Raw genomic sequence first — 7354 nt, forward strand, 5'->3', positions numbered from 1 at the left:
TGCCCATATTATGCCTTCTCCCTTTCCTTTGCAGAGTAATAAAATCTTGGCCATTCATTTCAAAAATATCTGTGTAAATATTAATTACCCTCTTTCAACATGTTTGGATAACATTGTTGCCATAAACCATCACCCAGCAATAGGCCAGTGGCTATAATCCTACTCATTTTCTTTTTAATCCAAGAACTTTTTTTTTTTTGGTGTTGAGATATAACTACCTCAATGTAAGCCTGTCTGAGGAAAAAGAGGGCAGAAATGGAGAGAATCTTCCTGACCTTTAACCTAAATTCTCAATTCTCAAGTCTCTCTAATACTACCATTCCTATTCCCCTCCACCATCACACAAGAATCTTTTGTTTCTGGGGACCCTTGAAAGAACTCTAGGTTCCATCTAGAGCCTAAATCTCTACCTTCTTCTATATTTTAAGAATAAATTCCTCTTTGGTGTCAAACAGCTTTTTGCTATTATTTAGGGGTTTGGGTGTAGTTTATATTTAAAATTTTGGTCACATTCCTTCTGCATTTTCTTGATAACAGGGTTAACATTTTAAATTTTCGATCATGTTTCTAGAATTTCCCCCTTTAAGTTTCGAGTTGTTTTTACATCACCAAACTCTATACTCTGACCCCTTCAGCTGGTAAGACAATCTCCACCAGTAGTCATAGTTATGGGGCTTGGAAACCATTCTTGGGCCAGAAGCAACAAAATCATAATCTTATAGCTTAAAGTTTTAGAGTAAATTATCATCTCTATTCTGGTTCCTCTTACAGGGATTTCAGTACGTTTAAATAATTTTTTTAATCATATTATCCCATTTCTATCATTACTATCTGTGGGAATGTTTATATTACCACTTCATTCTTTTGACATTACCATCCCTAATTCTTTTAGGATGGAGGAAACAGAGACCTACATGGTTCTCAATTAAGAGCATAAGAGGGCCATGTCCAAGGAAGGAGGATGAACCAGAGTTAAGTTTTATTAAAACTTCTACCCAGTCCCAAGCACTGAGTGATCAGCATCTCACCCTATCAGTCTACAAGAGAAAACAGGCAAGAATACACAATTCTCTTATGTACTAGAAATGAGAAGAGGTAGAGATCATGGCTTACTATCAAGTAAAAACAGATGACACAAGTAGGCACAATATTGAATGAAAGACACAAGCCTCCTACTCTATTTCCAGTTAAAAAAGTAGATTTACACAAAAATGATGATCACTGGAAATGAAGATATGAAAAAGAAAAATATGAAAAACCAATAAAGTCTCAACTTTCATGGGAAAAGACAACAAATTCCAACACCAAGATGAAAAAGATGTGAGAGTTATCTGACAAAGCATTAAAGTAGCTATTATTAAATCCCAAGAAGTAGGCGCAAACATTCTAGCAGTAAGTAGAAAAATAGAAGTCTCAGAAAGAAAGAATGTCATAAAGAACAACCAATTGCAAAGTATAGAATTTAAAAACACAATAACCAAACACACACACACACACACACACACACACACACACACACCAAAAACAAAACAACTCTTCACAGGATGGGCTCCATGAAGATTGGAGAATGATGGAGGAGAGAGTTCTTAAACTTACAGATAGGTCAATAGAAATTATTCAATATGAATGACAGAATAAAACAATTTTATAAAATGAAAAGACCCAGGGACCTGTGGGACAAAACTAAAAGTTCTATCATTCTTCTTTCATGTCATTGGAGTCCCAGAAGGAGAGGAGAAATATTTGCAGAACAAAAATTTGAAGACATACTGACTGAAAACTCCCCAAATTTGACTAAAGATGTAAACCTACATATTCAAGAAGCTCAGGGAGGCCTAAACAAGATAAAGACAAAGAAAACCATGCTTTGACAAGTATGATCAAACTGTTCAAAACTAGACATGAAAAAAATATTGAAAGTAGCATGACAAAAACTACACATTACTTAGAAAGGAATAATAATTTGAATGATGTGGGTTTTTTTCTCAGCAGAAATCTCAAAAGAACATGGATCAAAATTTTTCATATGCTACAAGAAAAGAACTTTTAATCCACAATTTTTTGCTCAGTGAAAATATTATTCAGGCATAAAGGTTAAATAAATAAAGACATCCACAGATGAAGAAAAAGTAAGTGAATTTCTGCCAGCGGATCTGCTCTACAAGAATTAATAAATTAATCTCTCAGACAGAAGGGAAATAAAACCAGAAGGAAATTTAGAACATCAGAAATGAAAGAAAAGGAACAGAAATGTTAAACATCTGGGTAAATATAATAGACTGTTTTGTCATTCAAGTTCTTTAAAATATGTGTAAAGGTTGAAAGTAAATATTATAACATTTAGGGATGGGGTTTTCAAAGTATATAAGTATAATACATGATACAACTACAATAGAAAGAGGAAAGAGAAAAGAAATCTATATGGTTGAGAGTCTTGTATATTCTATTTCACACATACACACACATATATATAATACATAGTTTAACTAATATTAACAAACATAAATATATGTATATATATGTAGCTAGATAAGATACAGATTGGTCTATCGATAAACCAATAAGGAAACTGTACAAAGATATGGAATCAAAAACATAATAGACAAAATAAAAAGAAACATACTGTTAACTATAGAGAGCAAGCTGATAATTACCAGAGGGGAGGTGGCTGGGGAATGAGTGAAGTAGGTCATGGGAATTAAGGAATGCACTTATCCTAGATGAACACTAGGTGATAAATGGCATTTTGAATCACTATATTGTATACTTGGAACTAATATAACACTGTATGTTTGGAATTTATTTTTATTTATTTTTAAAATTTTTTAAAAGATTTTTAAAATTTATTCATGAGAGACAGAGAGGGAGAGAGAGAGAAAGAGAGAGAGAGAGAGAGACAGAGACAGAGACAGAGACACAGGCAGAGAGAGAAGCAGGCTCCACGCAGGGAGCCTGACATGGAACACGATTCCAGGTCTCCAGGATCACACCCCGGGCTGAAGGCAGCGCTAAACCTCTGGGCCACCGGGGCTGCCCGTATGTTTGGAATTTAAATAAAAATTTTAAAGAATGAAAATAAAATGAATACTTAAAAAGCTCAAATAACCCAAAATAAGTTAACAAAAGCAAAACAGTGGAATAAAGAACAGAGGCAACAAACAGAAACCAAATAATTAAATAGTAGACTTAAATCCAATTCTATCACTGTACTGAATGTAAAAGATCTAAATGCATCAATTAAAAGACCAAGATTGTCAGAATGGATGAAAAAATATCACCAAATTATATGTACTCTAAAAGAAATTCACTTCAATAAATAAATAAATAAACAAACAAATGAAAGAAAAGAAACTCACTGCAAATATAATGATATACATAGATTGAAAGTAAATGGATGTAAAAGATACACCATGCAAACTTAATACTGATACCAAAATGTGAAAAGAGCATTACAAGAAGAGAAATTACAGACCAGTATTATTCATGAAATGGTTGTTAAAAAAAATCTTAAAGAGGATAATAAATAGAATCCAGGAACACATAAAAAGGATAATACACTATGGCCAAGTAGGATTTGTTCCAATAATGCAAAGTAGAAAAGAAGTTATAGTATTTGGTATTCAAAACAACATGGCACTGGCATAATAATAAATATATAGATCAAAGGAATAGATAGGGCCTAGAAATAAGCCCAGATGATGATTTTTTACAAAGTTATGAAGGTAATTTAATAGAGTAAAAATGTTTTCACCAAATGGTACTGGGACAGTAGTATATCCATATGCAAGAAGATAAAATCAGACTCTTACCTCACACCATACATAAAAACTAACTCAAAATGGAACATAGACTTAAATGTCAGAGCTAAAAACTATAAACTCTTGGAAGAAAATATAGGCATAAGTCTTTGTGACCCAGGGTTAGGGGAAGCCTTCTTAGATATGACACCAAAAACACAAGTAACAAAAAAATAGATGAATTAAACTTCATCAAACTGAAAACTTTTGTGCTTTAAAAGGCACCATCATGTGTTAAGAGAACCTGGCACTTGTTTGTTTTTGTTTTAATCAGGTATAGTAGACATTCAGACACAGAGATTACTGTCATAAAGGAAGAAATTCATCCAGGTCCCTAGAAATTGGAGACATAGCATAGTATGCGGGGGACCACATGTGGAAGTATGAGGTTGGTCAGGGGAGTGGGAAAACACATGGGCAAAAGCCTTTATAGTAGTTTCCATGGGAAGGAATGGGCAAGGCATGGTAATCAGGCTTAGGACTGGCTAGTTTGAATAAATTCAGTGGGCTCTGGGACATAGAGACTGTCCTTAGTTTTCTAGAACCTAGCCCTGAGGTGATTAGGGCAGGAGAATATTACCTACTGGAGAGTAGGATCCAGATAAAGGAGGTGGTTGGGGGTGTGGGCTCTGGAGTAATTGGTTTGTATATGAAAAGCATATTACAGGCATTTCAAGAATTGACTAGCCCTGAGAGGGAGGAACAGTCTCTCTAGAGTCAGCAAGGCCCCAAGGAGCCAAAGCATCAAAAATAAAGAAAATTTTAAAACATGATTAACATCAACAAAGTGAAAAAACAACCCATAGAATCGAATAAATCATTGTAAATCATGTATCTTATAAGGTACTTATATCTAGACTATTTAAAGAACTCTTACAAGTTATTAAGAAAAAGGAACAAAAATTCAATTTCAAAACGGGCAATTCTGAATAGACGTTTCACCAAAAACATAGGAAAGGCAAATAAGTACATGAAGAAATGTTCAACCTCATTGGTCTTTAGGAAAATGCAAAATAAAACCACAATGATATTACATAACTATTTGAATGATTATAATGAAAAAGAAGAGTATGTGTTAGAATGGAAAGAAACTGAAACCTCCATATCATCAAAAATTTAAACATAGACTTAGCATATCACCTAGAAAGTTCACTTCTAGGGATATATACTCAAGAAAATTGGAAGCACGTGTCCATACAAAAACTGGTACATAAAAGTTTATAAGAGCATTGTTCATGATAACTAAAAGGTAGAAACAATTCAAATGCCTATCAACTGATGAATGAATAAACAAAATGTGGCATATGCATATAATGGAATATTACTTAATAGTAAAAGGAATAAAGCACTGATACTCGCTACAAGGATAAATCTCAGAAACTTTTGTGCTAAGTGAAGGAAGCCACATGTGAAAGAAATACATATCGTACAGTTTCATTTATATGAAGTTTCCTCACAAAGGTGAATGTTTTGAGACAGAAAGTAGATCCATGCTTTCCTTGACATGGGGAGAAAAATGGGGAGGAACTGCAAATTTCCATGAGGGATCTTTCTCAGGTCATAGAAATGTTCTAACATTGGATAGTGGTTGATGTTTGCAAAATTCTATAGATTTACTAAAAATCATTGGCACACTTAAAATAGGTGCATTTTGTTAGGTAAATTATACCTCAAGAAAGGTGACTAAAAGATAATTATATATTGTATATAATATACACACCTACAACAAACTGATTAAGAAAAACGAAAAATCAAGGAATAGACAAAATTTCACCAGGCAAATGGAAACAGAAAAAGAGAAAGTGTAGTGATTCTGATATAAAACAAAATAGAATTCAAGCCCAAAAGTATTAAACTGACAACTAATGACACATTATTTTAAAAGATTTAATTTATTTATTCATGAGAGACACAGAGAGAGGCAGAGACATAGGCAGAGGGAGAAGCAAGCTCCCTGCGGGCAGCCTGATGTGGGGCTTGATCCCAGCACCCCAGGACCATGAACTGAGCTGAAGGAAGAGGCTCAACCGCTGAGCCACCCAGGGTCCCCAAATGACAATTTCAATGTTAAAGTTACAGTCCACAATAAACAGATAACACTTATTAATATATAGGCACCAAAGAACACAGTGACCACCTTTTCGAAGCAAAAACTACAGAGAATGCAAGGAAACATAGACAGATAAAACACTTAAAAGCACCATTTTTAGTACAATATAAATCGAATGGACAAAATATGTATGGAGATAGAATGTGCATATTGATTAGGAAACAATAATTAATAAGATAGATATTTTGAATATATGTTGAGGTCTATACCGTGATAATAGGTAATACAGACACTCTTCTCAAGTGTCCACGGCTACATGGACAAACATTGATCATTTATTAGGTCACAAAGAAAACATCAGTAAGTTTCATAAAATATAAATATCACAAAAAACTTGCTCTGATTAACATATAATCACAAATAGAGTGTACCAACAAAAACAAAAGCAGAAAGGCCCTTCTTCCTCAAAATTTAGGAATCTCCTATTAAACAACTTCTGGATGACATGGCAAGTACAAAAAAATTACAGGGCACTGGGTAGCTCAGTGGTTGAGTGCCTTTGGCTCAGGTCATGATCTCGGGGTCCTGGGATCAAGTCCCACATCAGGCTCCCTGCTTCTCCTTCTGCCTATGTCTCTGCCTCTCTCTGTGTGTCTCTCACAAATAAATCAATAAAATCTTATTTAAAAAACCTGAAATTACAGAATGAAAAAAAATAATAACAATAAAGGTATCACTTATTAGAATCTATGGGATGGTTTGGGGAGCCCTGGGCTTTAGTGCAGACATGGCCAAGTTCAAGAACCACACCATGCACAACCAGTCACAAAAATGGCACAGAAATGGCATCAAGAAACTCCAATCACAAAGATACAAATCTCTTAAGAGGGTAGACCCCAAGTTCCTGAGGAACATGTGCTTTGCCAAGAAGCACAACAAGAAGGGCCTGAAGAAGATGCAGACCAACAATGCCAAGGCCATGACTGCACGTGCCGAGGCTATCAAGGCCCTTGTCAAGCCCAAGGAGGTTAAGCCCAAGATCCCAAAGGGCAACAGCCATAAGCTCAATCGACTTACCTACACCACTCACCCCAAGCTCAGGGAAAGGCATGTACCCGCATTGCCAAAGGTCTCAGGCTCTACCGGCCAAAGTCCAAGGCCAAGGCTCAAACCAAGGCCCAGGCTGTAGCTGCAACCCCGGCTCCGGCTCCTGCTTCTACTCATGCAGCAAAGGTTCCCAAAAGTCCCCAGGCCCCCACAAAGGGGGCCACAAAGCCTCCAATGTAGAGGCTTCTGTCTGCCAGTGTGAGGATGGAAGGACTGGTATGACCCCTGGGCTTCTGTCTGCATGGGCCTGATGTCCTCCTGTACTATTTGTACAAATAAACCTGCGGCAGGATCTGTCAAAAAAAAAAAATCTATGGGATGCATTTAAGGAAAGCATAGGGCGAAAAATTTTTTTGCATTATACACTTTTATCCAGAAAACTGAAATAACAAAAAATGAG

At 35.5% G+C, this 7354-nt stretch overlaps 1 pseudogene; it reads left to right on the plus strand.

Annotated features, from left to right (window-relative positions):
- Positions 1-6631: 6631 nt before the first annotated feature.
- Positions 6632-7134, plus strand: LOC144308348 (large ribosomal subunit protein eL29 pseudogene; annotated as a pseudogene).
- Positions 7135-7354: the final 220 nt, after the last annotated feature.

This window comes from Canis aureus, chromosome X (assembly GCF_053574225.1).
Source record: "Canis aureus isolate CA01 chromosome X, VMU_Caureus_v.1.0, whole genome shotgun sequence".
In the NCBI taxonomy this organism is placed as follows: Eukaryota; Metazoa; Chordata; class Mammalia; order Carnivora; family Canidae; genus Canis; species Canis aureus.